Raw genomic sequence first — 26,988 nt, 5'->3', positions numbered from 1 at the left:
TAATGGTGATATCCAATTTTCCCAGCACATTTGTTTAATAGACTATTCTTTCTCCATTGTATGCACTTAGTACTCTTGTCAAAAATCAATTAGCCATAGATGTGTTGGTCTATTTCTGGACTTTCAACTCTGTTCCACTGGTCTATAGGCCTATCTTTAGGCCAGAACTGCACTGTTTTGATTACTGTAGCTTTGTAGTACATCTAGAATTTGAGAAGTGTGAGTCTCCCAACGTTGTTCTTTCTCAAAGTTGTTTTAACTATTTGTGGCCCCTTGCATTTCCATATGAATTTGAGGTTTGGCTTTTCCATTTCTGGAAAAAAAGACTGCTGAAATATTGATAGGACTTTCTGCCCGAGGACGCCGCCGAGGAAACATCGTTGAATTCTTTCCTCCCACTGCTGTCATGTCTAAGTCAGAGTCTCCTAAAGAGCCTGAACAGCTGCGGAAGCTTTTCATCAGGGGGCTAAGCTTTGAAACAACCGATGAAAGTCTGAGGAGCCATTTTGAGCAATGGGGAACTCTCACGGACTGTGTGGTAATGAGAGATCCAAACACCAAACGGTCCAGAGGCTTTGGGTTTGTCACGTACTCTACTGTGGAGGAGGTGGATGCAGCTATGAATGCAAGGCTACATAAGGTAGATGGAAGAGTTGTGGAACCAAAGAGGGCTGTCTCAAGAGAAGACTCTCAAAGACCAGGTGCCCACTTAACTGTGAAAAAGATCTTTGTTGGTGGCATTAAAGAAGACACTGAAGAACATCACCTAAGAGATTATTTTGAGCAGTATGGGAAGATTGAAGTAATTGAAATCATGACTGACCGAGGCAGTGGCAAGAAGAGAGGCTTTGCTTTTGTAACCTTTGACGACCATGACTCTGTGGATAAGATTGTCATTCAGAAATACCATACTGAGAATGGCCACAACTGTGAAGTAAGAAAAGCCCTGTCTAAATAAGAGATGGCCAGTGCTTCATCCAGCCAAAGAGCTCGAAGTGGTTCTGAAAACTTCGGTGGTGGTCGCGGAGGTGGTTTTGGTGGGAATGACAACTTTGGCGAGGAGGAAACTTCAGTGGTTGTGGTGGCTTTGGTGGCAGCCGAGGTGGTGGTGGATATGGTGGCAGTGGGGATGGCTATAATGGATTTGGTAATGATGGAAGCAATTTTGGATGTGGCGGAAGCTACAATGATTTTGGCAGTTACAACAATCAGTCTTCAAATTTTGGACCCATGAAGGGAGGAAACTTTGGAGGCAGAAGCTCTGGCCGTTATGGTGGTGGAGGCCAATACTTTGCCAAACCACGAAACCAAAGTGGCTATGGCGGTTCCAGCAGCAGCAGTAGCTATGGCAGTGGCAGAAGGTTTTAATTACTGCCAGGAAACAAAGCTTAGCAGGAGAGGAGAGCAAGAGAAGTGACAGGGAAGCTATGGGTTACAACAGATTTGTGAACTCAGGCAAGCACAGTGGTGGCAGGGCCTAGCTGCTACAAAGAAGACATGTTTTAGACAATACTCATGTGTATGGGCAAAAAAAAAAACACGAGGACTGTGTTTGTGACTAATTGTATAACAGGTTATTTTAGTTTCTGTTCTGTGGAAACTGTAAAGCATTCCAACAAAGGGTTTTAATGTAGATTTTTTTTTTTTTTGCACCCATGCTGATGATTGCTAAATGTAATAGTCTGATCATGACGCTGAATAAATGTGTCTTTTGAAAAAATATATATATTATATTGATAGGGATTGCATGGAATTTGTAGATCACTTTGGGTATTATTCACATGTTTAAAATATTGAGTTTTCCAATCCATGAACATGGGATGCCTTGCCATTTATTTAGGTCTTCTTTAATTTCTTTCAGCTGTGTTTTGTAGTTTTCAGTGTATTAGTCTTTTATATAATTGATTAAATTTCTTCCTAGATATTTTTTTCTTTTAGATGCTATTGTGAATGGAGTTGTTTTCTTAATTTCCTCTTTGGGTTGTTCATTCTAAACTAGTGTATAGAAACAAAATTGATTTTTGCATCTTGATCTTGTATCCTGTCATTTTGCTGAAATCATTTATTATCGATAGTAGTTTTCTTATGGATTCTTTTGGATTTTCTGTATATAAGATCATGTCATCTGCAAATAGATCTCATGATCATGGACTGTCATGCATTAAGGATTTAGAGAGGGGCCTTTCTATTTCTCTCAGGTCCTCAGTCAGTATCCATGAGACTGAAACTTCCTGCAAGGGTCTATTTTAATCCAATACATGAATGACCTACTAATTTATTCTAAAACTAAGGAAGCATTTGAGGAAGCTTTCCTTTTCTTACTAGAGACACTGACCAAGAAGGGGCATAAAGCATCAGAGAATAATCTACAATTTTGTCAAAGGACTGCACATTGTTTATATGATCTGTCTCGGGGGGTGGGAGGAGAAGATGGTTTCCCAGTAGACTCTGCACCATTCTAAACTTCCCTAGGCCAGTCATGAAGGGGTAACTTAAGGGATTCTTAGACTTAGCTGGGTATTGTCAGCATCAGACTGGTAATTTCTTAGCTCTAGCAGCCCCATTCTATGACCTTTCTAAAACTAGTATTCCAGAACCTTTTCCCTGGACTGATGATGTAGAAAAGGCATTTATCCAACTAAAGACAGGTTTATCACAGCCATTTTCTCTGGGACATCCAATTATGATAAGAATTTCTTCCTATTTGTATGTAAAAGAGATGAACATGTTCTGGTAGTCCTAAGTCAGAAGCATGGAGACAAGCAGAGATCTATCACTTATTTTAGACTAAACCTTGACCCAGTTGCTAAGGCCTAGCCACCTTGCCTTAGTGATGTTGCCACAAATTAAATTGGTTGAGACTTCAGCCTACATGATTGTAGGCTCTCTCCTGCTTCTAATGGTTCCACCATGCAGTATAAACTCTTCTTCTAAAAGTAAACACCCACCATTTTTCTGCTAGCAATTGACCTCATACGAAATCTTTTTACTGACCTGTTTTCATGTAACTATCCATTGATGTAATTCCCTCAATCCAGCCATGTTCCTTCCACCCCTGGAGGAGAAGGCAAGACACATGACTGCTTGTCCTTCATTCATGAACTTTCCACACCTAGGATGGATTTCAGAGACACACCCCTCCAAAATCCTACCTAAGGACTAAAAATGATAACTATCAGGGAGGCTATGAATTAACTGGTTACAAACCTCTTGAATATAAACCCTTACCTGAGGTTAAATAAGTAAAATGCCTGAATTAATAGCTTTGACTGGAGCTTGTAAACTGTCAGACTCTCAAGAGTAAACATTTATACAGATAGTAGATATATCTTTACTATAGTCCCTGACTTTGAAATGGTTTGGAAGAAAAGGAGATTCATGACATCCTCAAGGACTCCCATAAAAAAATGGCCTTTAGTACATGACTGACTTAAGGCTTTAAAATACCCAAGACAGGTAGCCACTATATAAACAGAAGCTCACTCAAGGAGTGACACTGAGGAACATAAAAGAAATGCTTTGGCTGATCTCTGTGCTAAAAGGGCAGCACAAACAGCGTCAGGTCAACAACTTAAGATTTTTAAATCTGCAGACAGATTAAGGAGGATTTTCAAGGGCCCCTGAATACAATTGAACAATTGACTTCCAAAATTAAGAAACAAATGAGTTCAGAGCTGGATGTACTTTCCACTCTGAAGGGCTCTCATGGTCCCAGAATGGCCTCCTGGTAGCACCCGAGTCCATAAATGGCCTATATGCAAGACCTTATAGAAATGCACCCATGATGGCCCAGAAACCCTCTTTTTGACTCCAAAAATGAGAAGAAAGGCAAGTATATGAATCATGTTCCACCTGTCAGTTACATAACAGCAAAAGTAGGACAGGGTCAACTTGACAAACAAGTCCCAGCAAACGTCTTTAAATGGACTTTGTATAGCTATCCCCTTGTTTAGGATAAAAATATGTCCTTGTTATTGTATGCTGATTTTCTGGATGGATAGAGCTTTTCCTTGTCACAAGGCTACAGACCTCACAATAGCTAAAAAGGTATTAGACTTTGTTTTCCGCACCTGGGGAAGTCCCATTATTCTCTCAAGCAACAGAAAACACCCATTTCACTGGAACTGTAATCAAGGAACTTTGCAAGGTCTTATCCATCGACTAAAAGTTGTTTCTGTTTTTACAGTGGTCTGGTTTTCCTTGCTGTATCCAAACTTTTGGGTTCTTGAATGAAATGCTGTAATATTCAAAATTGACTCCTATTTGTCTTTTGACATTTGAAAGTGGTGCCCCCACAACTGGGGTCAGAATTATCTAGGATAACCAATGTATGTGACAGGGTTAGCCACTTGGACATGCCACTGATGTGAAAGCATCAATTTAAAGAAGCTAGAAAATGTGGTTGATACAAATATGCTATGGGATTCAGTTTGCTAGTACTTTGTTAAGGATTTTTGCATCTATATTCATTAGAGAAATTAGTCTGTAATTTCCTTTTCTTGTAATTTCTTCATCAGGCTTTGGTTTCAGGATGTTGCTGGTCTCATGGAATGAATTAGAAAATGTTCTTTCCCCTCGATTTCTTTGGAAGGGTTTAAAGATTCTTTCATTTACTTGATAAGGTCCTTTGATTCAAGACAGTTTTTACTTTTGATGAAATGCAGTTTTTTTTCTTTTGTTGCTTGTGATTTTGGTGCAGTTATCTAAGAAATCGTTGCCAAATCTTGGGTTATTAGCATATTTCTGTTTCCTTCTTAGAGTTTTATGGTTTTAACTCTTATATTTAGGTCCTTAATTCATTTTGAACTAATTTTGTATACTGTGTGAGGCATCCAGATTGGAAAGGAAGAAGTCAAGGCATCCAGATTGGAAAGGAAGAAGTCAAGGCATCCAGATTGGAAAGGAAGAAGTCAAGGCATCCAGATTGGAAAGGAAGAAGTCAAGCTGCCTGTGGACATCCAGTTTTCCAGCACCATTTGTTGGAGAGACTATTCTTTTCCCATTGATTCTACTTGAAACCCCTTGTCAAGAATCAGTGGGCCATAAATGTGTGGGCTTATTTCTGGACTCTCAATTCTTTTCTATTGGTCTGTATGGCTATTGTTATGCCAGTACCATACTGTTTTGGTTACTGTAGCTTTGTAGTAAGTTTTGAAATCAGGATGTGAAAGACCGCCAACTTTGTTCTTCTTTTGCCAGACTCTTTGGGCTGTTGGGGCACCTTGCAATTACATGTGAATTTAAAGATCAACCTTTTCATTTTTGCAAATTATCTGATGGCATTTTGATAGGGATTATATGGACACTTTCAGTCATTTTGTGTAGTATTGACATATTAACAATAATAGGTCATTCAATCCATGAACATAGATGTTTTACCAATTATTTAGATCTTTGATTTCTCTCAGCAGTGTTTTGTAGATATTGGTGAACAGATCTTTCATCTCCTCGTTAAACTTATTCCTAGGAATTTTATTATTTTAGATGTTATTGTAAATGGAATTTTCTTAATTTCCATTTGGGATTTTTCATGCTGGTATATAGGAACACAACTGATTTTTGCATATTAATGTTGCAGCCTGAACCTGAATTTGTTTATTAGCTCTAGTAGTTTTCTTGTGGATTCTTTATTATTTTCTATATATAGGATCATGTAATCAGCAAATAGAGATAGATTTATTTCTTCCTTTCCAATTTGGATAATTTTATTTCTTTTTTCTTGTATAATATTTCAAAACAAAAAGTTTTTAATGTAATAGGTTACCACTGTGTTGAGGAGACGGTGCATTGTTAAAGACCATTGCTGAACTTTCAGAAATCCAGGTGTTTTCTGAAATCCAGGGCCTGCTTTTATATCTTTAAGACTTCTACTTCCCTGCCAAAGTGCTTATTTATTAAGAAAACCTTTATTAGGGACTTGTGGTATTGCAGACCTTAGCCAGGCAATGAGATGAATGCAAAGATGATAATAGATGCCTGGATGAGCTTCTTTGTCAGTCTGAGAAGCCAGGTGAGGGAATAATTGTGATTAAAAGGTATGTCACTGGCATGAACAAAATGTTGTGGGACCACAACAATGGAAGTACAATTAAGAGAAACTGCCCTTTTTTGAGTATCAAGTACGTGCTAGGAACTGTGCCATTGAATGGAGGACTGAGAGGAGAACAGAAAGTGGGTAATTGAGCATTTTATAGGTAGATAGGTCATGGGTGAGAATTTCCTACCTGGAAGGAACATGTTTAGGAATTGTTGGCCAGAGCAATGGTGCTGAGTGAGAGGAGGCAGTGAAGGGCTGGAAGTAAGTCTGAAAAGGTAGATTAGACCAATTGGGAAGAACCTTAATACTATGACAAAGAATTTGGACATATTTTTGCCTACAAATGTTTGCCATCTAATGCTTAAACACAGAGGAACTACAACCTTAGCTATGCAATGTAAAAAGGTAACCCTAATGGTAGTTTGGAGGATGGTTGGAGAGGAGAAGCAAGAATCAGAAAATCCAGTTAGAACATTAATGGTGAAGACCAGAAATAATGAGAACTGGGTAGTTGTTTAGAGCGGGTAAGAGGCAAATGGACAGAGGATTGAAGCAACAGAACTTGAGAGAAGATTTACAATAGTCACTGATGGAGTGGAATGGCCGTCTGCTTTTTCTAACACTGATAACTTGTTGGGTGATGATGTGGTTATCTGAGAGGGATGTGGCCGAGGAAGGAGAAGGGGAAGTTAATAAGTTACTATTTCCTGGAGGAGTCAGGGCCTGCAGCCTCAGTTTTCATCCATACAGTGAGGATGAGAATGCCTACAGTCAGGCTGGTTGTGAGGATGAAATGATATAGTATGTGCAAAATCTCCAGGAAAATGCCCAGTACGTAATGACACAGTGCCTCATGATAGATGTTCATTCTTTCCAAACTGACATATATATATTCATAAAAATATTGTGAAAAAAAAATATATTTTCACAGAAAAAAATATATTTTCACAGAAAACATTTAACCATATTTTTAATGCTCAGAGCATAATTTTAAAAGTCTAATAACATTGCTGTTACAATAAAGAGAGAGTCAACAAACAGTGACTTTGTTTAGAATTCTTTCCCAGAATTGTGGATGAGAGCTAAAGAATGCCATGCTTTTGTAAGGAAATGGTAATGTACATCATGTACATTTCTTTTGCCAACTACTGAGTAGTTTGGCTATCTTCCTGTTTGTCCTAATTTTTTTATTAAGTACGTCTCGAGTACCATATGATGCCAGATGCTGCAGCAAGGGAACTCACTGACATAGCTGTGAAATACTTTTCCTCATCTGTTAGTGGACGAACGTTAAAGTTGGAAACACAGCTGTTCTGGTGTGGGCAAAATTTAGGTTTATAATCCAGTCCAGGAAAATGTTGGGATTCAGCATTTGTTGTTATTTGAAATGTTCTTACAATGAGGGAAACACATCTATATCAAACTTTTATGGATAACAAAAAAATCCATTGTGAAAAAGGCTTGGGCATCTTTTTCAAAACTAACTAGATATTCCCTTCGCAGAAGCCGGTCTCTGTGCAGATCCTATTAGGACTTGCATCTTCATTAGAGCCTGCCTTAACCTGAACAAGAGCACAATGTACTGATCCACCTTTTCAGGATCTGAGCAAATGCTGCAGTGTCCCCAGGGCATCTTCTGTGGTTTCAGCCATCCCAGGTGAGCCTTTGCTCCCTGTAGATTTCTGAGCTTCACTTGGTAGATGTCCAAGCCAGTTGCCACCATTCCAGCATGCCTCACTAGCCAAGATTTCCATTAGCAACCTTGCTTCCCCACTCAGGAAAGCTAATGCCAACCCTCTCTTCCCTTGGGACTTCTCTTTCAGAACCCCATATTGCCTAGGTAATCAGAATTTCATAGAAATGAAAATTGGAGTGGTGTCATTGGAAGAAATTCTTTAGGAGGCATAAAACTTGAATTCTCATGCCTCTTATTAGCTGTGTGGCCTTGGGCAAGGGAAGCCACTCTGAGCCTCATCTTTATTGCTTTTACAGTATGGATAGTGATGCTTAGTGCTCAAGATTATTGTGAAGTTTAAATGAAGATAATGTATTTAAGAGCCCCTAGAACAATGCCTGGCACATAGTAGTTGCTCAACACATGTTAGATGAGTTGATTCACAAGAAGTTAAGAAATCTTTATCTTCGGACTTGCATGTTAGGGAATCAAGTTGAAAATCTTTATTGCGCCTTCCATCTGATGAATGTCAGATTTTACCCCAAAGAAACTTAAATTCAGAGTTTACAGATTAATTGAGTTAGAGACTTCTAAATATTCATTCACAGTTATCCTTTGGTCTTCAGGGATTTTGCTATGCAAAATGCCATGACAATGAGGCAAGATATTTTATTATGGAGACAAATTCAGTGGTGGAAATACCTTGCTGTTTTTGGCAGTTTATCCATTAGTATATGTTCTTAAAAATAGCATGCACAAGAATTATAGCAGTTGCTGTTTTTGAGAGCTTTTTATGCTCCAGGCACTGTGCTAAACTCATTGCATACAAATGTCCACTTATTCCTCCCCATAATACCATGAGATGGGAATTCTTCTGTTTTTTTTTTTTTTTTTCCCTGAATTTAACATTTTATTGTAGTAACATATAACAATTCAAACCTTCCCATTTTAGCCACATTCTTAGGTTGTAGTTACTATCCCCAGTCTGGGTTGATAGAATGGAGCTAGGTACTATAAGGGGTTTGTGCAGGATGGTTGAAAGGAAGACAGATCTGGCAGTGGTTGTATATGTGCTCTGCCCAAGGGCACCTGACTGAGAGCATGAGGGGTGCTGAATCCTGCCCTCACTCTGCTCACTAGCCTGGTTACCTGTAGGGCTGCGGCTCTCATGGAGAAGGACGCCATTTACGAATTTGCATAAAGGCATTGTAAGGGTCAGCAGTGGCCCTGGATCAAACTCATTATGCAACCTTGCCAGCCAGCAGGCCATCAGATCCTTGCACCAAACAATATAATGAACCCCCAGCCACGAGGAGCGTAAGGGAGGAATGTTGATGAGGAAACACAGACCCATTCTAAGGCAAGTGGAGTTCAAAGGACAGCTACACAAAATATTTAGGGAAGAAGAATCACAGGTAATTACATGTCTTCAAAGAATGAAAATCCACCAAGTGAATATTGATCTGTTGTTCGAAAGGTCCATGAAAAATCTAGGTAAAAATTGCCCCTTATAGCAGAAACGTATTTAGATATCCAGTAAATAGCATTCAGCATCAGAGAAACTGTAAATATTAATGAAATAACAGAGAAAGCTTTTTAAAAGAAGCCTTTTTCTTTGACTATCTTTTGTAGAGGAGAAACAAAAAAAAAAACCTTTAAACTTTAAAAGGATGCATTTTCTCTTCTGTACACTACAGTTTTATAAAGCATTGTCTCTTGCCAAGTACTCTGCAGTAGACTTTATATTCCTTTGGGGAAAGGCATTTGTAAATCTGCAAAGACAGATCAGACCAAAGGCGTTATGAATTTATAATAACAGAGGAAAGAAAGAAAGAAAAAGACAAACCAAGATGATGGAATAAGATGAGTTAAGTTTGCCTGATTTTGGGATATGATGAAATTGGGAAAAAAAGGAAGAGTAGTGAGTTGGTTGAGTTGTTTTTTGGGAAATTTCAATAAATGTTAAACATGGGGCTGTAAATGAAGAGATTCTTAAAAGAAAATGTGAATTCATGTTTTCTGATGCTTTTTAAAAATAATGTGTATATGAGTGATTTTCTTCCCTTTACAATAAATTCTGAAGAAATTTATAATTCTAGATAATTAGCTAAATAATCCTATATATATACAGAATTTGTATATACACACATATATGAAAAATTCCCTATATATATAGACTCCTTATATTGGCCCGCACATTAAATATTTTTAATGATAGGATTGACAAGGATGTATTATTTCCTTATATTGACTGACTAAATATAACTTTCAAGTTTTTGAGTTTCAGGTTAAGCATATGTTAAATGACAATAATAATGTAATAACGTAAACCTGCTTACTCCTTGGGGTTGTTGTGAGATCAAATTAAGCATACTCGCATAAAGTTTTAGAGCTGGAAGACTTTTGAATCCTTACAGCCAAAGATCTATGCTATAAAGCATTATACAAATGTGAGCTACTCTTATTTATCTTCATGCCCATGACATGGCCGTGCTTTTACATATCAGCAAACCAAAATAGTAAGTGATAAGTAGTTTTGCAGCAAGGGTTCATCAGGCCATGCAGAAGTCTTCCCTCACTTCTGGGCTCTTCCCTTTGGGTCTTCCCTGGTAATGGTTCTTTTGCAAAACTTACCATTGGCTTTTCTGTCACATGACAGTGCACATCATGGCCTTCCCTAGGTTTTCTGGGTTATGTTGCCTTCTGGCTTTTTCCCATGGTTTTCTCTTTGTGTGTCTGAATTGCATCCTGCTTATCAAGGACTCCAGTAATAGGATTAAGACTCATCCTGAGTCAGTTGGTCAGTACCTTAACTGAAGTAACCTCATCATAAGGTCCTACTTACAATGGGTACAAAACCACAGGAATGAATTACAATTAAGCACATGTTTATCTGGGGTAGGTACATTGCTCTAAGCCACCACAGTGGCCTTAGGAATTGCTCTGTTTACAACTATTTTAATGCCCCCTTCAACTCTATATTACATAGACTTTCTCCCTCTCTCACCTGTTTTGTTGTATGATTTAAAGCTGGTAATCTTTGCCACAGGTTGTTTTGTCTTAATTGTTTATTACACTTCTTTAGTTGTCCATAGCTGCTTTAGCCTGCATGGCACATTCTGGGAGGGCTGGCCCAAGATGAATTTCATGTTCAGTCTTTCAGCCTACCACCAGTAGATTGACACCAACATTCAGGCATTCCGTTATGTGACTCAGGGTTACTCTGTTCCTTTCAGATCAGGGCCAGTGACTCACAATGGGAGCCTAGCCTGGCTTCACACTGTGCCTAAAAAGACTGGGGTCGGGTCAGAAGGGGTGCCAGGAGCTTTCCAACTGTTTTTTTTTTTTTTTGAACAGTTTTATTTATACACCATATAATCCATCCTAAGTGTATAATCTGTGGCTTCTGGTATAATAACTCACTGAGTTACTGCAACCCTTTAACGGTTTTCTGCAGTTTTGAGGAAGATGTCTCTGCCAGTTTGTGCTAGTTGTTCAAAGATTCTGATGAGGATTTCACTCTGGAGGGGCTTACATTGCACCATGAAGCACATTACACCATCATCTTAGTCAACCTGAAACCCTCATTTTGGTTTTGATTTGCTCTTACCTGATGGCTAATGTGGTTGAGCATCTTTTAATGTGCTTATTGGCCATGAAATTACTTTTGAACTGCCATAACTTAGTAAAAGAATATCACAGTTTCCCAGATGTTTCTTCTTTGTTTGACAAGAATTGTTGATATTGGACTATGCAGATTATTTATTTATTCTTGAATGGGCTTTGAATTTATGTCTTTCAAGGAAATTGTCCATTTCCTCTTTTACGTCAAATTTGTTGTCATAAATTTGTTTATTATAGTCTCTAATTATCATTTTAGTATCTGAAGTTTCTGTTGTGATGTCACTTCTCTCATTCATGATATTTGTAACTTGTGTCTTCCCCTTTTTTTCCTGGCTAGCCTGACTAGAGCTCTGTCAATTTTATTGATCTTATCCACAAATTGGGTCTCAGTTTTAGTGTTTTTCTCTAACATGTTTTTCTTTTTTCTTCTTCATTTCTGCCCTTTTATTCATTTCCCTGATTTTATTCTTTTCTTCTTACTTTGGTTTTTATTTGCTCTTATTTTTCTGTTTTTTTTTTTTTTTTTTCCATGATGGAAACTTAGATCATTGTTTTGATACATTCTTGTTTTCTAATATAGGTGTTTACTGCTATAGATTTCCCTCTAGTAGTTCTTTGGATGCATCCCCACAAAGCTTGATTTATGTGTTTTCATTTTCATTCAGTTCAAAATACTTTTTCTTTTTGATTTCTTCTTTGAATCAAGGATTATGTAGAAGTATACCATTTCATTTTAAAATATTGGTGAAATTTTTGATATCTTTCTGTTATTGGTTTATAATTCAATTTCATTTTGGTCAGAGAACATATTTTATATGATTTGAACCCCTTAGATTTATTGAGACTTACTTACGGCCCAGTGTATACTCCATTTTGGTAAGTATTCTGTGTGCATTTGAGAAAAATGAGTATTCTGCTATTGTTGGATAGAAGGTCTTTTAAGTGTCAGGTCAGGTTGGTTGATAGTTCGTGTCATCTGTATCATTGGTAAATGTCTTCTTTTTCTATCAATTACTGAGAAGGAGTTGTTGGTCTCTCTGGCTGTAATTTGGGTCGAACAATACTGTTCTTATATATAGATCCCATTCATTTATTTGTTCTTTCATAGTGTTAACTGCTGGAGGTGCAAAGATGAATAGGTAGGTCTGCAGTCATGGAGCATACTATGTGCACAGAGTGCATCATTCCTTAAAATATCTGTGATTCAGTTTTCTATTTTCTTTTCCTTTTCTTTTGGCTCGCCTGGACTGTTCCTCCTACACTTTATTTTTCTAATTTTTTTATATTTACCATGTGGTCTTTACTGGAAATCTTTATTTCTTCATGTGGTTTCAGTCAATTGTTTAGTGTCCCTTCCTTTCATCCTGCTCAGTTCCCTTTAGCATTTCTTATAGGACTTATCTACTGGTGATGAATTCCCTCAGCTTTTGCTTATCGGGGAATGTTTTCATCTCCCCCTCATTTTTACCCTCCAGTTGTTTGTGAATTTTTTAAGACTCTGATGGTTATTGACTTCTATTTTATTCCACTGTGGTCAGAGAATGTGCTTTGAATATATTCAATTTTTTTTTTTTTTTAATTTATTGAGGCTTGTTTTATGTCCCAGCATATGGTCTATTCTGGAGAAAGATCTGTGATCGCTAGAGAAGAATGTGTGTCCTGGTGATTTGGGATGTAATGTTCTTTATATGTCTGTTAAATTTCTTTCTCTCTCTCTCTCTCCTTCCTTTGTTTTTCTGTTGGTAGGGCTCCTTTAGTATCTGAAGTAGGGCAGGTCTTTTATTAGCAAAATCTCTCAGCATTTGTTTGTGAAAAATTTAAGCTCTCCCTCAAATGTGAAGGAGAGTTTTGCTGGATAAAGTACTCTTGGTTGGAAATTTTTCTCTCTCTGAATTTTAAATATTGCATGCCACTGCCTTCTCACCTCCATGGTGGCCACTGAGTAGTCACTACTTCGTCTTCTGTTGTTTCCTTTGTATGTGGTGAATTGCTTTTCTCTTGCTGCTTTCAGAACTTGCTCCTTGTCTTCAGTATTTGACAGTCTGATCAGAATATGTCTTGGAGTGGGTTTATTTGGATTTATTCTATTTGGAGTTCATTGAGCATTTATGCTTTGTGTATTTATATTGTGTAGAAGGTTGGGGAAGTTTTCCCCAACAATTTTATTTGAATACTCTTTGTAGACCTTTACCCTTCTCTTCCCCTTCTGGGACACCAGTGAGTCTTAAATTTGGACGTTTTATTTTATCTATCGTATCCCTGAGATCCATTTCAAAATTTTTAATTTTCTTCCCCATTCTTTCTTTTGTTCTTTCATTTTCCATTCTGTGGTCCTCAAGGATGCTGAGTCATTGTTCAACTTCCTATAATCTTGTATTATGAGTATCCAGTGTCTTTTTAATTTGGCTAACAGTTTCTTTTATTTCCATAAGATCTTCTATTTTTTTATTTACTCTTACAATTTCTTCTATATGCTCTTCTAGGGTCTTCTTTATGTCCTTTATGTCCTGTGCCATGCTCTCGTTGTTTGTCTTTAGTTCTTTGATTAATTGCTCCAAGTACTGTGTCTCTTCTGATCTTTTGATTTCGGTGTTTGGGTTTGGGTTATCCATATCTTCTGGTTTTATCATATGCTTTAAGATTTTCTGTTGTTTTTGGCCTCTTGGCATTTGCTTTACTTGATAGGGTTCTTTCTGGATATAAAAAATACCGATCTCTAATTTGTCAGATCTACAACTTGGTGGTGTACACTTTCTCTAACCAGCAGATGGCGTCCGTGAGTCACCTATTCCCCTCAAGTCCGTTCTCCCCAACTTTGTGGTGTGTGGGGATCTGGTTCTTGTGGGGTTCAATTGGTGCACTAAGTTTGGGTGTGTTGTTGGTGCTGTCCCTCCTGAATGCGGGGTGTGTGTCTGGGTGTTTAGGGAGGCAGGGCAGCTTTAATAATCAAACCTGCCAGGTGTTCCCGGAGATTTAAGGCTGTTGCAAGAGTCTAAGCCTTCATTTCAGTCTTGCCACAAATTGTCTATGCTGCTGACCCACAAGTCCTTGGTATTGGTGTAGGGTCCCTGGGATTTTCAAGCGGAGCCCCCTTCTCAGCTGTGCTCTTCCAAGACCTCTGCTGAATGAAGGCTGTGCCACATCACAAGTCGCGCCGGCCCTCCAGGGAAGCCCTGGGCTGCTGGGCCATGCAGGGATGTTCCCAGCCTGCTTTAAAGATAGTCGAATGGGGCATGTTAATTTCCCCCTTTTCACACAGCTCCTCCTTCCCAGCTCAGGGACAATTAGCTGTGTGTCCACTAAAGGACACTGTCCATGGCCGATATTGTGGCATGTGTGTGGTGCTGTGGGAGACACTCCCCATCACACTGGGTTTCCTGGCACAGCTCTGGGCTATAGCTCTGGTCCTGGGAAGGTGCGTTCCCAGCCCTCCGGGGAGATGGCTGCAAGGGGTGTGGTTTCTTTCTCCTTTTGGCTTGCCTCTGCCCCCCTGACCCTGAGGCAATCAGCAGTAGGCTATCCTCCATGCCAGACACCAAGAGGTTGGCACAGCCTGCTCCTGCCATGCTTCACTGTGTGGTTCTCACCGTCATAACTGCAGCTGCTCCTGGGTTTGTTTTTTTTTTTTTTTTTTAAAGAACTAGTTCATTTTTGAATGCTAACACATGGTTTCCCCATACCACAGCGCAGCTGCTGGACTTTCAGCCGGCTCACTTACTCGTTTCAGAATTTAGAGTTCTGTTTTCACCAAATGCACGGTCCCTGTGGATTTAGCAGACCTTGTCTGGCTGGTGCATTGCTGGAACTGGTGTTCTGGGTCACTTTTTGGCTTTTATCTAGTATTTTTCACGGAGGTGTTTTTTTGCCCTATCTCACCTAGCTGCCATCTTAGGTTCCCCCTCCTCCACTTTAAACTCGAGTTTTTGCAATTGTCCCTCTGCTTTGTTCCTTCCTCTCTGATCCATTCTTTCTACCACTGAAATAAATGAGTATTCCGTGCATATTTATAATCATTGTCTTCAATCTGTTCAAAAACTTTTTATTTGTTCCTTTTGTCTTCCTGTAGTACTTCATGTCCAAGCTTTTACTTTTGAGATAATCCCTAAATGAGCCATGTTCGATTGATCCTAATTTTCTGCCACTTCCTAATATAAAAACTTTGCTCTGTACCCTCCAGGTGCAAATCATCTCTCCATTTCTTGACCTCTGATTTAGATGTAGTCTGCAAGAAGTTAAATTTCTATTCTACTAATATAACACCTGTAAGTAGTTAATTATTAAACCGTAAGCTATTTGAGAGCAGAGTTTGTGTGTCATTCATTTCTATATCCCTTTTGTGGCTACCACTGGTGCTTTGAACATCATTTGGTTATACACATAGTAGGAAATGAATAAAATTTTTTTGAAATGAGTTTAAACTACTGTCTCCTATTTTTAAGGCATCTACCTCCAATTTCTCTTTGAAAAGTGACATGCATATTTATATATTAGTAATAGTGTGGCTCTCTAAAAAGCTAAAAAGGCACACTACTTTGTAGTTATAATTTTATGACTCACTTGGGGGAAAAGTACTTGTAAAAGGAAGGCAGGGAACAAGTTATCCAGAGTTTTAGATTATTCAGTCTTCAGTTTTAAATACCATCTCAAAAGATTTAACATGGCATCTATTTTTAATCTTTAAAATCTTCCTTCTTTTCAGTCAGGATATATTTTTATATAGAATCAACACACTGCAAGGAAGCAGTTCACTATACCACAGACTTATTTGGACTTTCACAACACAGCTCGTGTCTGCAGGAGACTTCCTGGAATTCAGCAGTGATTTTAATAATTATGTGTTTCTTATACAATTTGCACATTTTTCTACTTTTTATTCTGAGTTAGTTTTTGAAAAGAAGAGGCATGAGCATCCCTCATCTTATAAAAACTGAACCTTGTCTTCTGGACTAATTCAACTGTAGGGAACAAGTCTTCATGGTGATGGCAACAAAAGTAAAGAGCACTTTTTACAATTTACCATGGCATGAGTGTAGATATGTATTAAAAATAACAACAACAAGAAACTATTGGGTTTCTAAAAACTCCTTGAAGAAAAATAGGAGAAAAATCTTAGTGATTGGTTTTGGCAAAGATTTTAAATATGACACAAAAAGCACAAACTGTAAAATAAACATAAATTTATGCTTCAAAAGTCATGGTTAAGAAAACGAACAGGCAAGGCACAGACTGGGATAAAATATGTGCAGACAGATGTCAAACAAAGAACTTATATCTATACTATATAAAGCAACATTATAATTCAATAATGAAAGCAACTCAGTGAAAATAAGGGCAAAAATTTGAACAGACATTTCACTAAAGAGCATATACAAATGGAAACACATGAAAACATGCTCAACATCATTAGTCATTGTTGAAATGCAAATTTAAGCAATAATGATATATCAATACACAACCTTGAAAAGCTAGGGTTTTGTTTTGTGTTTTATGTTTTTATGAAAATAGCAAGTTTGTTGAGTGTGTGGAACAACTGAAAATCTCAAACATTATGATTGGGAATGCAAAATGATAAAACTGCTTTGGAAAAGAGTTCAACAGTTTCCTAAAAAGTTAAACATTAGTACACCTTCCATTGACCCAGACATTGCACTCTTAGATATTTATCCAAGAGTTAAGAAAGTAAATAGCCACACAAAGAACTATATATGAATATATATTGCAGCTTTATTTTTTACAGCCCTAAACTGGAAACAACACAAATGTCTAGCAAGAGATGGATGGATAAGAAAATAATGGTTATTTCATACAATGAAAAATTACTTGGCAATAAAACAAACTTTTGGTACATACAACATGGGTGAATCTCAAAATGATTATGTTGAGTGAAAGATGGCAGACAAAAAGAGTGCATATTGTAAAACTCCATTTAGACAAAATTTCAGAAAATGCAAACTAATCTGTGCTGACATATATTTCATGTCAGTGGTTGCCTGAGTGGGGAGGGAGATGATGGGAGAGGGATAGGAGAGGAATATTACAGAAGGACCTGGAGAAACTATTAAATCTGATGGATATGTTCATCAGTTTCATTCTAGAGATAGTTCCACAGGTGTGGACAAATGTCAAAAATTATCAAATCACACCCTTGAAATCTGTGCAGTTTAATGTTTTTGTCAATAATTTTTTTAATAACCAAAATGATGTAAATGAGGATGATAGAAATGAGCTTTTTTGCATAGCATTTTATTTAGGAAACTTATGTCAAACCTAGCAACCTGGGTGCATTTGCTCTTGAGAACTCTTGCAAAAACTTGGGATTTTTTTCTGAATCTCCATCTGTCTTCTACCAAGCTATGACAATTTAAAGGCATTTCAATATTTTCAGAAGCCACTGTATTATTTTTAACCAGAACTCATGTTTTTGAGACTGCCCAACTATTTAAAGTTGTTATAGCCTCTTTACCCTTCCCTATCACAGCAGTAATCTCTAGGTCAGAGGTAAGGGTGTTTGTCATGGGTTCCTGTATCAGTTCTACTATAGGCTTCTGAGGAATGGCCAAAGTCTCTTAACACCTGCTGTGAACACACTTCTATTATAAATTGATGATGGACTGCGGTCTGCTAGGATTGTAGAGATGTAGATATGGACTGCACATGATTGTAATGTTTGGGGGATTGATAAGCAAATAAAAATGAGGGCATTTCAGCCACCATCTGCAGACTGGATCTGTTAACCTCCAGCCCCCAGTTCCATTTTCAGTGCTGTTTTGAGGCTTCCGAGCAGTAAGAGCCCTCTCTATCCCCAATTATATTTTGAATGACATCAGTATGAGAATGTCTGTGTCTCTTTCCATTTTAGAAGGAGTATCACACTTTTTAAAAATAAAAAAAAATGCAAAATACATTGAAAGCACCACATGAAAGGAAGTTGTGTTATGTTTATGTACAATTTACCTTCCTTGTGAAGTGACTTAATTCAGCACTCTGTATAAAGGAGAAAGATGGAATTTATTTTGATAAGTAATAAACCTTTGACCTTAGAAACAAATCTATATATTTGTTTTTAAATGCCACAAGTATAGTTTTGTCATCTAAAACTTAGCTTTTATACTTAAAGAGGTTCTTCAATAATATATGTGCAAATCTCTCTCTTCATCATGGTGTTTGGCTTTGTAGATTTACCTACAGCATTAAAATGACTTTCCATTCCTGATTGCTAGTCAAATAGCAAATAAGAGACTATTAAAATATTTAAAGCATTATAAGGATACTGATATTCTACTTTAATTTGGTGGACTTCACTGGCTTTCCTGGTATGTGCTAATGAGTAAACATAAATGAGTTTCAAAGATCAATACGTATTTCTACATTGCAATTATGTAAAAATGCTAGGTAAATGATACACTACTTAAAAAAGCTGATAAAAACGTGGACCATAGAAACCAACTGCCAAATGTTTATTTTTATGCCCACCATATAGTCACTATTTTGGAATGCATTCCCTATCATCAAGAAACTTATGATTGTGTTGGGATGCTCAGAAACCTTTTAAACTCCAACTATCTTTCCTTTTATTTGTGAAAGGACTGCCCAGCTCTTATGGGCTTTAAAAAATTCAAAGCTCAAACATCCCAAAGGATTCCTAAAAATGCAAATACTGTTAAGAGGAAGTCTGTAGTTGTTAGTGCCAGGTTTAAATTAAATACAACTGTGTCTTTTAATTAAGTGTCTCCAAATCATGCGAATACTGCACATCCAGAAGCAGTAAGCCCAGGTTTTAAGATGATAGTTGACACTGAATTTCCATGCATAGTGTTCAGATAGGGTTTGCCAAGTTACTCATGGCCAACTTAAATAAGTGTGAGTAATGTGTGTCTAGCAGTAGGGTTTGGCACTTAGTTTTAAGTATAAGATGAAGTTCTCCCTTTTCACAACTGTGAACCACAGAACAATGTAAATCAAGGGGTGATAGAGCCTATTACCTTACTGTGCCTCACTTTCTTCATCTGTCAAATAAATTTCATAACAGTAGCTTCAATTCAAGAACTTAAGTGGTTATCACAGAGCCCAGCCCAGAGTAAGCATTCGATAATTATTGGTTATTCTTATTTAAACACATTCCACTACAAATAGGCAAGCTCAAATGGTAACATTTCTTCAGTACATTTTGTTCCAATGTATTTAAGTAAAAATTTTTATTGTATAATTTTCTCCAAGTGTTTCAAGGAAAATTAATTTTGTTAGATAAATTAATATGTTTTATGAGAAAAAAAGAATTCTGTGTTCAAATAAGTTTGGGAAATTATGATTAAGCAGGATAAAGTTAATCAGGTTCCTTTGATGCGAGACTTCTCACAGCCTTTAATATGCTTATATGCATTATCACTCTACAAAATGGTTATTATTATGCATAATGTATGTTTAAGGTCAAACTTTCTAATACCATTTGTCCTTCTGATATTTTAATAAATCACCTTTTATAAAGCAGACAAGGTAGAATTGCTGAAAGCACCATGTTTGCTATGATCCAAATGTTTTCTTTGTATAACATAGAGGAAGCCATTAGTGTGAGTGACTTTCCATAGTTTTAAGACTGTATATGTTCAGCATTGGGCTTATGGCAGACCTGGAATGATTAAGGTGGGGGTGGGAGTTTCTGTGAGTTAGGATGCTTTTGGCTACAAGTAACAGAAAACCTAAGAAAAGCTATATAAACTCCAAGAATATGCATTGTTCAATCTAACAAGAAACTGAGAGATAGGGCAGTTCCAAAGTTGGGTTGATCCAGTAATTCAATGACTTGTTCTTTCCATCTTCCTTCTCCACTGTCCTTACCCTGTTGGCTTGTCCTCTTATCTGTATTACCAAGAGGGCTAATGCATTTCAAAGCATCAAACCCAGGTAATTGCAACCAGTTAGGAAAAGGGAGCAACCAATACTTTCCATTTATCTAGAGTGGGGAGATCTGTCTAGCCATTCCCAGACTTTGCTTTAGAGTTTATTGTTTGGAATTACATCATAAGATCATGCCTAAAGCAATTTCTTTGCAAGGAGAATAGAAGCACCCTGATTGGCTTACAGTAATCAAGATTCTCCCCAACAGCTAGGTAGCAGCTCAGCCTCCCTGAAGGATGTGGTTTCTTAGGAGGGTTACAAATTGGGATTCTCTTAGCAAGAAAGAAAAGGAGGGATCACCCATGGTGTCTGTCACTCTGTTGCACGGGACTTAGACTTTGGTAACCCGTATACCATTGTTGGTGCCATTTTCAGATGCAGGAAAACTAAAATATTCACAGTAGATGGAAAACTGGACTCTGTCACATCTGGGGTGGGGGGTAGAAGCAAGTTCAATACTGAGCCTCATTTTATGAAGAACGAGTTAACTTTTACTACTTCTAGCTAGATTGATTCAGTTTGGATTTATTAATGACCCTTAGGAAATAAAACTGATTTTGCCTTTTTTAAAAATAAAATTTGTAAGTTTTGAATTTCACACCGCAGAGTGAAACCCAGTCAGTAATCATAAGGAAATAGCTATGATCAGGCACCACATCAGCAAAACCTAGAAAAACTATTTGGGACTGGAGTCTTAACAGGCAGAATTTAGTAATCTTTTTGCTCCTGCTACAGAAGTTAACTGGCTTTTAGCAAAAATCTATACAGTTTTCATTCCAAACATAAAATATCCTCTTATATGCAAACTTCAAAGTGAAAGCTCACCACTGTGGTGCATATTTAATTTAATATAGAAAACGGCAGTATATATTTCCAAAACTGTAATGTGCTCATTTTGTACACTGTAATTTCTCTTTTTGTGTAGCCAGGTTTATTGTGCTCCCTGGCTGTAAAGTGTATGCTAACGCTCACTGCTTTGTGAATTTGGCATTCCTAGTTGTATCACCATCAGAGTAAAAATGATGCTGATTGAAAACATTCTTGACAACTTCTACTTATATTAAAGTCCCCTCCAAATTTTTCCCTCAAAGATGGGTTCTTGGAACAACTGAGGAATCAAAAATTTTTCTTTGGCTGCAAATGCTCCTCGGTACAAAACAATATAATTTTTATTTTAAAAAAAGTATCATATGAGATAGTTTTTTTAAATGCAATTTTATTGAGATATAGTCACACACTGTATAATACATCCAAAATATACAATCAGTGGCTCCCAGTATCATTACATAGCTGTGCATTCATCACCACAATCAATTTTAGAACATTTCCATTACTTCAGGAAAAAAGAACTAGAAAAAAGAAAACCCAAAATATCTCACACCTCTTATCCTCCCCTATTATTTTTTTAACAGTGGGGACAAACTAAATGAAAAATAGGGTGGGGGGAATGATTTGGGTGTTCTTTTTTACTTTTATTTTTTATTCTTATTTTTATTTTTTCTGATATAAGGAAGATGTTCAAAAAATAGACTGGGGTGACGAATGCACACCTATATGATGGTACTGTGAGTTGATTGCACACTGTGGATGATTGTATGATATGTGAATATATCTCAATAAAACTGAATTAAAAAAAAACACCATACAATCCATCCTAAGTGTACAGTCAGTGTCTCTTTGTAAAATCACATAGTTATGCATTCCCCACTACAGTTAATATGAAAACAAGAAAAAAATCCTGTATCCCTTATATCCCCTTGTTACTGACATTTAGCTTTGGTATAGTGCCTTTGTTACCATTAATACAAGAATATTACAATTTTACTGTTAACTGTAGACCTTAGTTCCTATTAATTGTATTTTTCCCCATATACCACCCTATTATTAACACCTTGTAATAGCGATGTATGTTTGTTCTAGTTTTCTAATATGTATAGAATTTACCACCATCATTGTCTTCTCTAGGTTTCACTAAGTTATACTATCCCAGTTTTTATCCTCTAGCTTTCCTTCTGGTGACATACAGGACTCCAGCCTTCCTCTTTCAACCAAACTCACACTCTTCTTTGTTAATTACACTTACAGTATTCTGTTACCAACACACAGTATTGTGCTATCCATTTCCGAACCTTTACAATAAACCTTATTGAGCATTCTGTATTCCTTAAGCATCAACTGCCCAATCTCATCACTCTATCTCCTGATAACCTATGCTTTCAGCTTTAGCTCTCCGAGTTTGCTCATTATAGTTAGTTCATGTTTAGTAAGGCCTTACAACATCTGTCCATTCGTTTCTGGCTTATTTTGCTCAACATAATGTCCTCAAGGTTCATTCACATCATTGCATGCCTCACGATTTCATTCCTTTCTACAGCCCCCCAATATTCCATTGTATGTATACAACACAGTTTGCCCTTCCGCTCATCAGTCTGGATTGCTACATCCTTTGGCAACTGTGAATAATACCACCATAAACATAGGTGTACAAATGCGTATTCAGTCCCTGCCTTCAGTTCTTCTGAGTACGTACCTAGTAATGTGATTGCTAGATAATATGGCAATTCTAGACTTATTCCTGAGGAAGCGCCACACTGCCCTCGAGAGGGGCTGCACAATTCTACTTCTCTACCAATAGTGAATAGATACACCTCTTTCTCTACATATCCTCCAGCACTTGTAGTTTTCTGTTAATTTTTTAAACAGTTTTATTCACACACCATACAATCCATCCTAAGTGTACAATCCATGGCTTCAGGTATAATCACATAGTTATGCATTCACTGCTCCGATGAGAAACAGTTTTGAAGGATGATATTTTTAAAATAAAATTTAAGGAGTAAAGGTGTTTTTTTTTTTTTCATTTCCGATGTACTACGTATTATCTGTAAAGTAAGGTAGTTGTTTTAGCCAACTGATAGATTAGAAAAACAGGACACAAAAATGTTAAATTGGTTTGCTTACACTCTAAGTCATGGCATAGTTTGATTTAATTTAAATATTTACATCTTATGCTGTCCTTTGTAGTAAGAAAGACAAAGGGATTTTGTTGTTCTTGTTTTCATTTTCCAGCTGTAAAAGCTGGGCTGTAGGAGTGTTGCAGTAACTCAACCATATTTGTATAGTGACTAAATAGCAGAACCTCCAGAAATCCATGGAAGCAGCAGCTATATGGGATTTAAAACCATAGAAGTTAGCCACACTTTGGTTCAAAAGCCAGCCCCCATGCTGAATATACATATGACTGGGGCAAATAACCTCTGACTTTCAGCTTTCTTATCTTTAAAGTGGGGCTTGTTCATTTCTACCCCCTAGAATGGTGGTGAGGATTTAATCAGCATATGCATAGTAAAGTGCTAACCACACTTCATGGCATGTGGGAATCACCATAAACGCTAGATACCTTTAAAGTTTTCACATGATACCATTGTTTAAAAAATGTTCAAAAAGATCATTCTTGAACTTAGAATTGTCTTGTAGCTGTTTGTTTTGGTTTAACTATTGTAGTTTCCCACGGAAGTAGATATGGGGATGGTAGTATGTGTATAAATCTTGGATTTTGCTAGTTAACAGGCTATTTGAAAATTCACTTTGATACTTAAACACATATCCTCCTTGGTGTCTGTCAGAGAACACTGCTAAAACCAGTCAATCAGTGATATCAGGTATACTTTAAATGCATACCCCACCCCCACCCCTCACACACAAACTTTCAAGGGACCACCTTATGGGAGAGGAGATGGTGGGATAACGAGATGTTTTTCATTCTCATTATGACAGAGTTTGCACCCACACAGTTTTAACAGCAGCTCTGACCTTGGTGACTCCGCACAGTTGAACTTGAGCCAGTAAACCTGCATTTGCATTTGTATTCTCACCAGGAAAGTTGTAGAATGTTATTTCTGTTCCTGCCTGTGAAAATCCAGCCAGTACATTCCCCCCTGTGGATAAGGACATAGATTTGTTAGTATTGTCAGAAACAGATCTATCCTTTTGCTATTTTTATTTCAGAATTTTACTTGCATTTGATTCTTGGGTAAACAGAAAGTATTCCTTCTTCTTAGAAGAAAAATTATCACCCGCGTTATTTCCTACACAAGTTAATGCTGCAAGATTAAGAAAATATAGACTAAAAGACCTCCATAGCTAAAAGAGGCTTTGGAGACTATTTTATCAAACATCTTTATTTTAGAGGTGGGGAAATGGAATTTTAGAGGCGGGGAAGGGAATTTTTCAAGTGGTAAACCAGCCTATAAACCATCTGTCCTGACTTTCTATCAGTATTTCCATAAACAATGTGCTTCCTCCTAAAATCAAAGCCAATTCAGAAAATTGAGGATTGAAAGGAAATATCAGCCAACCTTATTTGATAAATGGAGAAATTAAGGCTCAGAGAGTTTATCAAAATCCCACAGAGTAGTTAATGGTAGAACTAGGTCTGGAATTCAAGTTTCTAGACTCCTGATTCTGTACTCTCTCTCCAGTCACGTTGTTTATGTAAACATGTCCATAAAGAGACTTTGCTCTCAGTTAATAGTTTTTGGATACTGTTATTGCCCTATATTCTTGGCTTCTTCCTTTTCTCTCTGTCATATAAACCATCTTGCACACAACTTAACACCTCCGTTATGACCCAGATGACATCTAAAGATGATGAATCCTTTACCAGAGTGATTCATAGCTCTCGGGCCAGGTGAGGGAGCTTTCAATTCCCTGCTTTCATTTACTTTCAAGCCGCTTGTTTGTCTTTCTGTGTGTCTGGAAGAGTCAACAGTAATCACTCCTCTGATGTATGGTCTGATTAGTGGCGCTAGGGCTGCTGCTCCACTCAGGAACCATAAATCCCATGCAAGTCTTGCCCCATTCTCTGCCCAGGTGCCTGGGGGCCTTCCAGTTTAACCTTCTGCAGTAAATTTGGCTCATTGTTAAGCTTTAAGTTACTATAGAAACTGGTTTGTACCATTACTTAAGGACTTTTCTTTCAAGAAATTATTTAGTAATGCTGTAACTGTAATATTTGCCTTATGTCTCAGGGAGGGTGCTCAGGTTGAAATACTCAGAAATCTGTCAAGATTTTTCTTTATCTTGCCTTTTATCACCCTCTCTGATCTCTAAACTGTTAACCCCTTAGAGTTGGTAGAATTTCCTTTGACATCTAGTTAGGCATTAACTTTAGAGAAGGCAGACTTGCATTTGGAACTCAGCTATGCCACTTACTAAACTGTGTGACTTCAGATAAGTTACTTAAACTTTGTAAACCTCAGTTTTTCATCTGTAAAGTGGGAACAGATAGTATCTAATCTCGTAAGGACTTGTAATTGTTAAATAAAATAATGCGTGGAAAGAATTTAACACAGTGCCTGATACATAGCAAATGATAAATAATTAGGTTTATAATGATGACAGTGATGATTATGATGATGATAGCCATATGTTTAGTGCAAATATTTTATTTTATTTTTTTTACAAAGCTTACATTCTATATTTCCTTTTTTTTCCCTTATGTTCCAACTGTGTCCCTTTGAGCCTCCTGTCCTCCACCCTCAGATGCTATCCAGGATCATCCTTGGCATTCAATTGTCATCTCTTTAGACTGTCTTTTTTTTTTTTTTTCAATTGTGGAAACATATACACAGCCTAAATCTTCCCATTCCACCCCTTCCCTAGCATTCCATTAGTGGGATTAATCACATTTAGAATGTTGTAATGCTATCACCTTCCCACCATCCATTACTAGAAATTTCCCTTCACCTCAAACAGCAACCCTATACTCATTTCTTTTTTTTTTTTTTAGTGCAAATATTTTAAATATTTTTTTCTGTAACCTCATCAAAGTAAGAATAATGACTTCTGATTTGTTTCTGTGCTTCTCCCCATAGCGTTTAGCTTGAATGCATGTCATGAATGAAAGGATATGTTCTTAGTAAACGAGAATTGATATCCCACGAAGTCCAAGGTGACAGGCACTTTGTCCTTGAGATAATTAAGGTATATTTGGGTGGACAGAATGTGCTCCCTTTTTGTCATCCAGTAAACAGTTAATAATTGCTTATGTACCAGATATTGTAGTATGTGCAGTAGGTACAGAGAAAAAAGATAGAGTTCATGCCCTCAACAAGTTCACAGCCTTGAATGACCAAACAGATGCCAATGCAGTATGGTATTTGTTGAGATAGAAGCAAGCACAAAATAGCAGGAGTTATGGTAAATCCCAGAGAAAAGTGGGGTGGGAGGGACAGTTGGTGGGTAGAAAGAGACCACTTGAAAATATAACATTATTGAGTTAGGAAGTACAGAATTATGTCTAGGTATGATCAAAGTAAAAATAATAATAAGATGCAAACATTCTTGTGTTCTTGCAAATATGCTATGAATATACTGCTTGCATATTGAATGCCAACTCTGGTTTTTGGCAACATTAACAGCCATTCTTCAAAAGGAAAACTTGAATATAGGTTGTTTTCAACATAAGCAGGTTCAGAGGAATTGAGCTTTCTATGTTAACTTTCCGAAAAGAAAAGCTTTTTCATAATCAATGGTCCTTCCATCTCAAATACCCATCTCAAATGACACCATAGATCTCCAAAGTACTTCCAAACATGCAGGAGTGCAGGAAGAAGAGGGGCCTCGATTGGGTTGGTTCCGGATAGTTTTCTGTGCCTCAGTTTCACCGTATATAAATGGACTCAGTAACACCTTGCCTTATTAAATAACATGGACTAGTAGGTGCATTTCCAAAAGTTAAAAGTACAAACAACCT

General features: G+C 37.3%; 1 protein-coding gene and 1 pseudogene across 2 annotated transcripts in view; both read left to right on the top strand.

The window, feature by feature from the left end:
• Positions 1-26,988, top strand: part of SGCD (sarcoglycan delta) — a 1,065,755-nt gene that overhangs the window by 182,332 nt on the left and 856,435 nt on the right. The window lies entirely within an intron of this gene.
• Positions 392-1,368, top strand: LOC119505919 (annotated as a pseudogene).

The sequence above is a fragment of the Choloepus didactylus genome, chromosome 11 (assembly GCF_015220235.1).
Source record: "Choloepus didactylus isolate mChoDid1 chromosome 11, mChoDid1.pri, whole genome shotgun sequence".
Taxonomy (NCBI): Eukaryota; Metazoa; Chordata; class Mammalia; order Pilosa; family Megalonychidae; genus Choloepus; species Choloepus didactylus.
The sequence above is the reverse complement of the archived record's forward strand: the minus strand, read 5'-3'. Positions and strand labels throughout refer to the sequence as shown.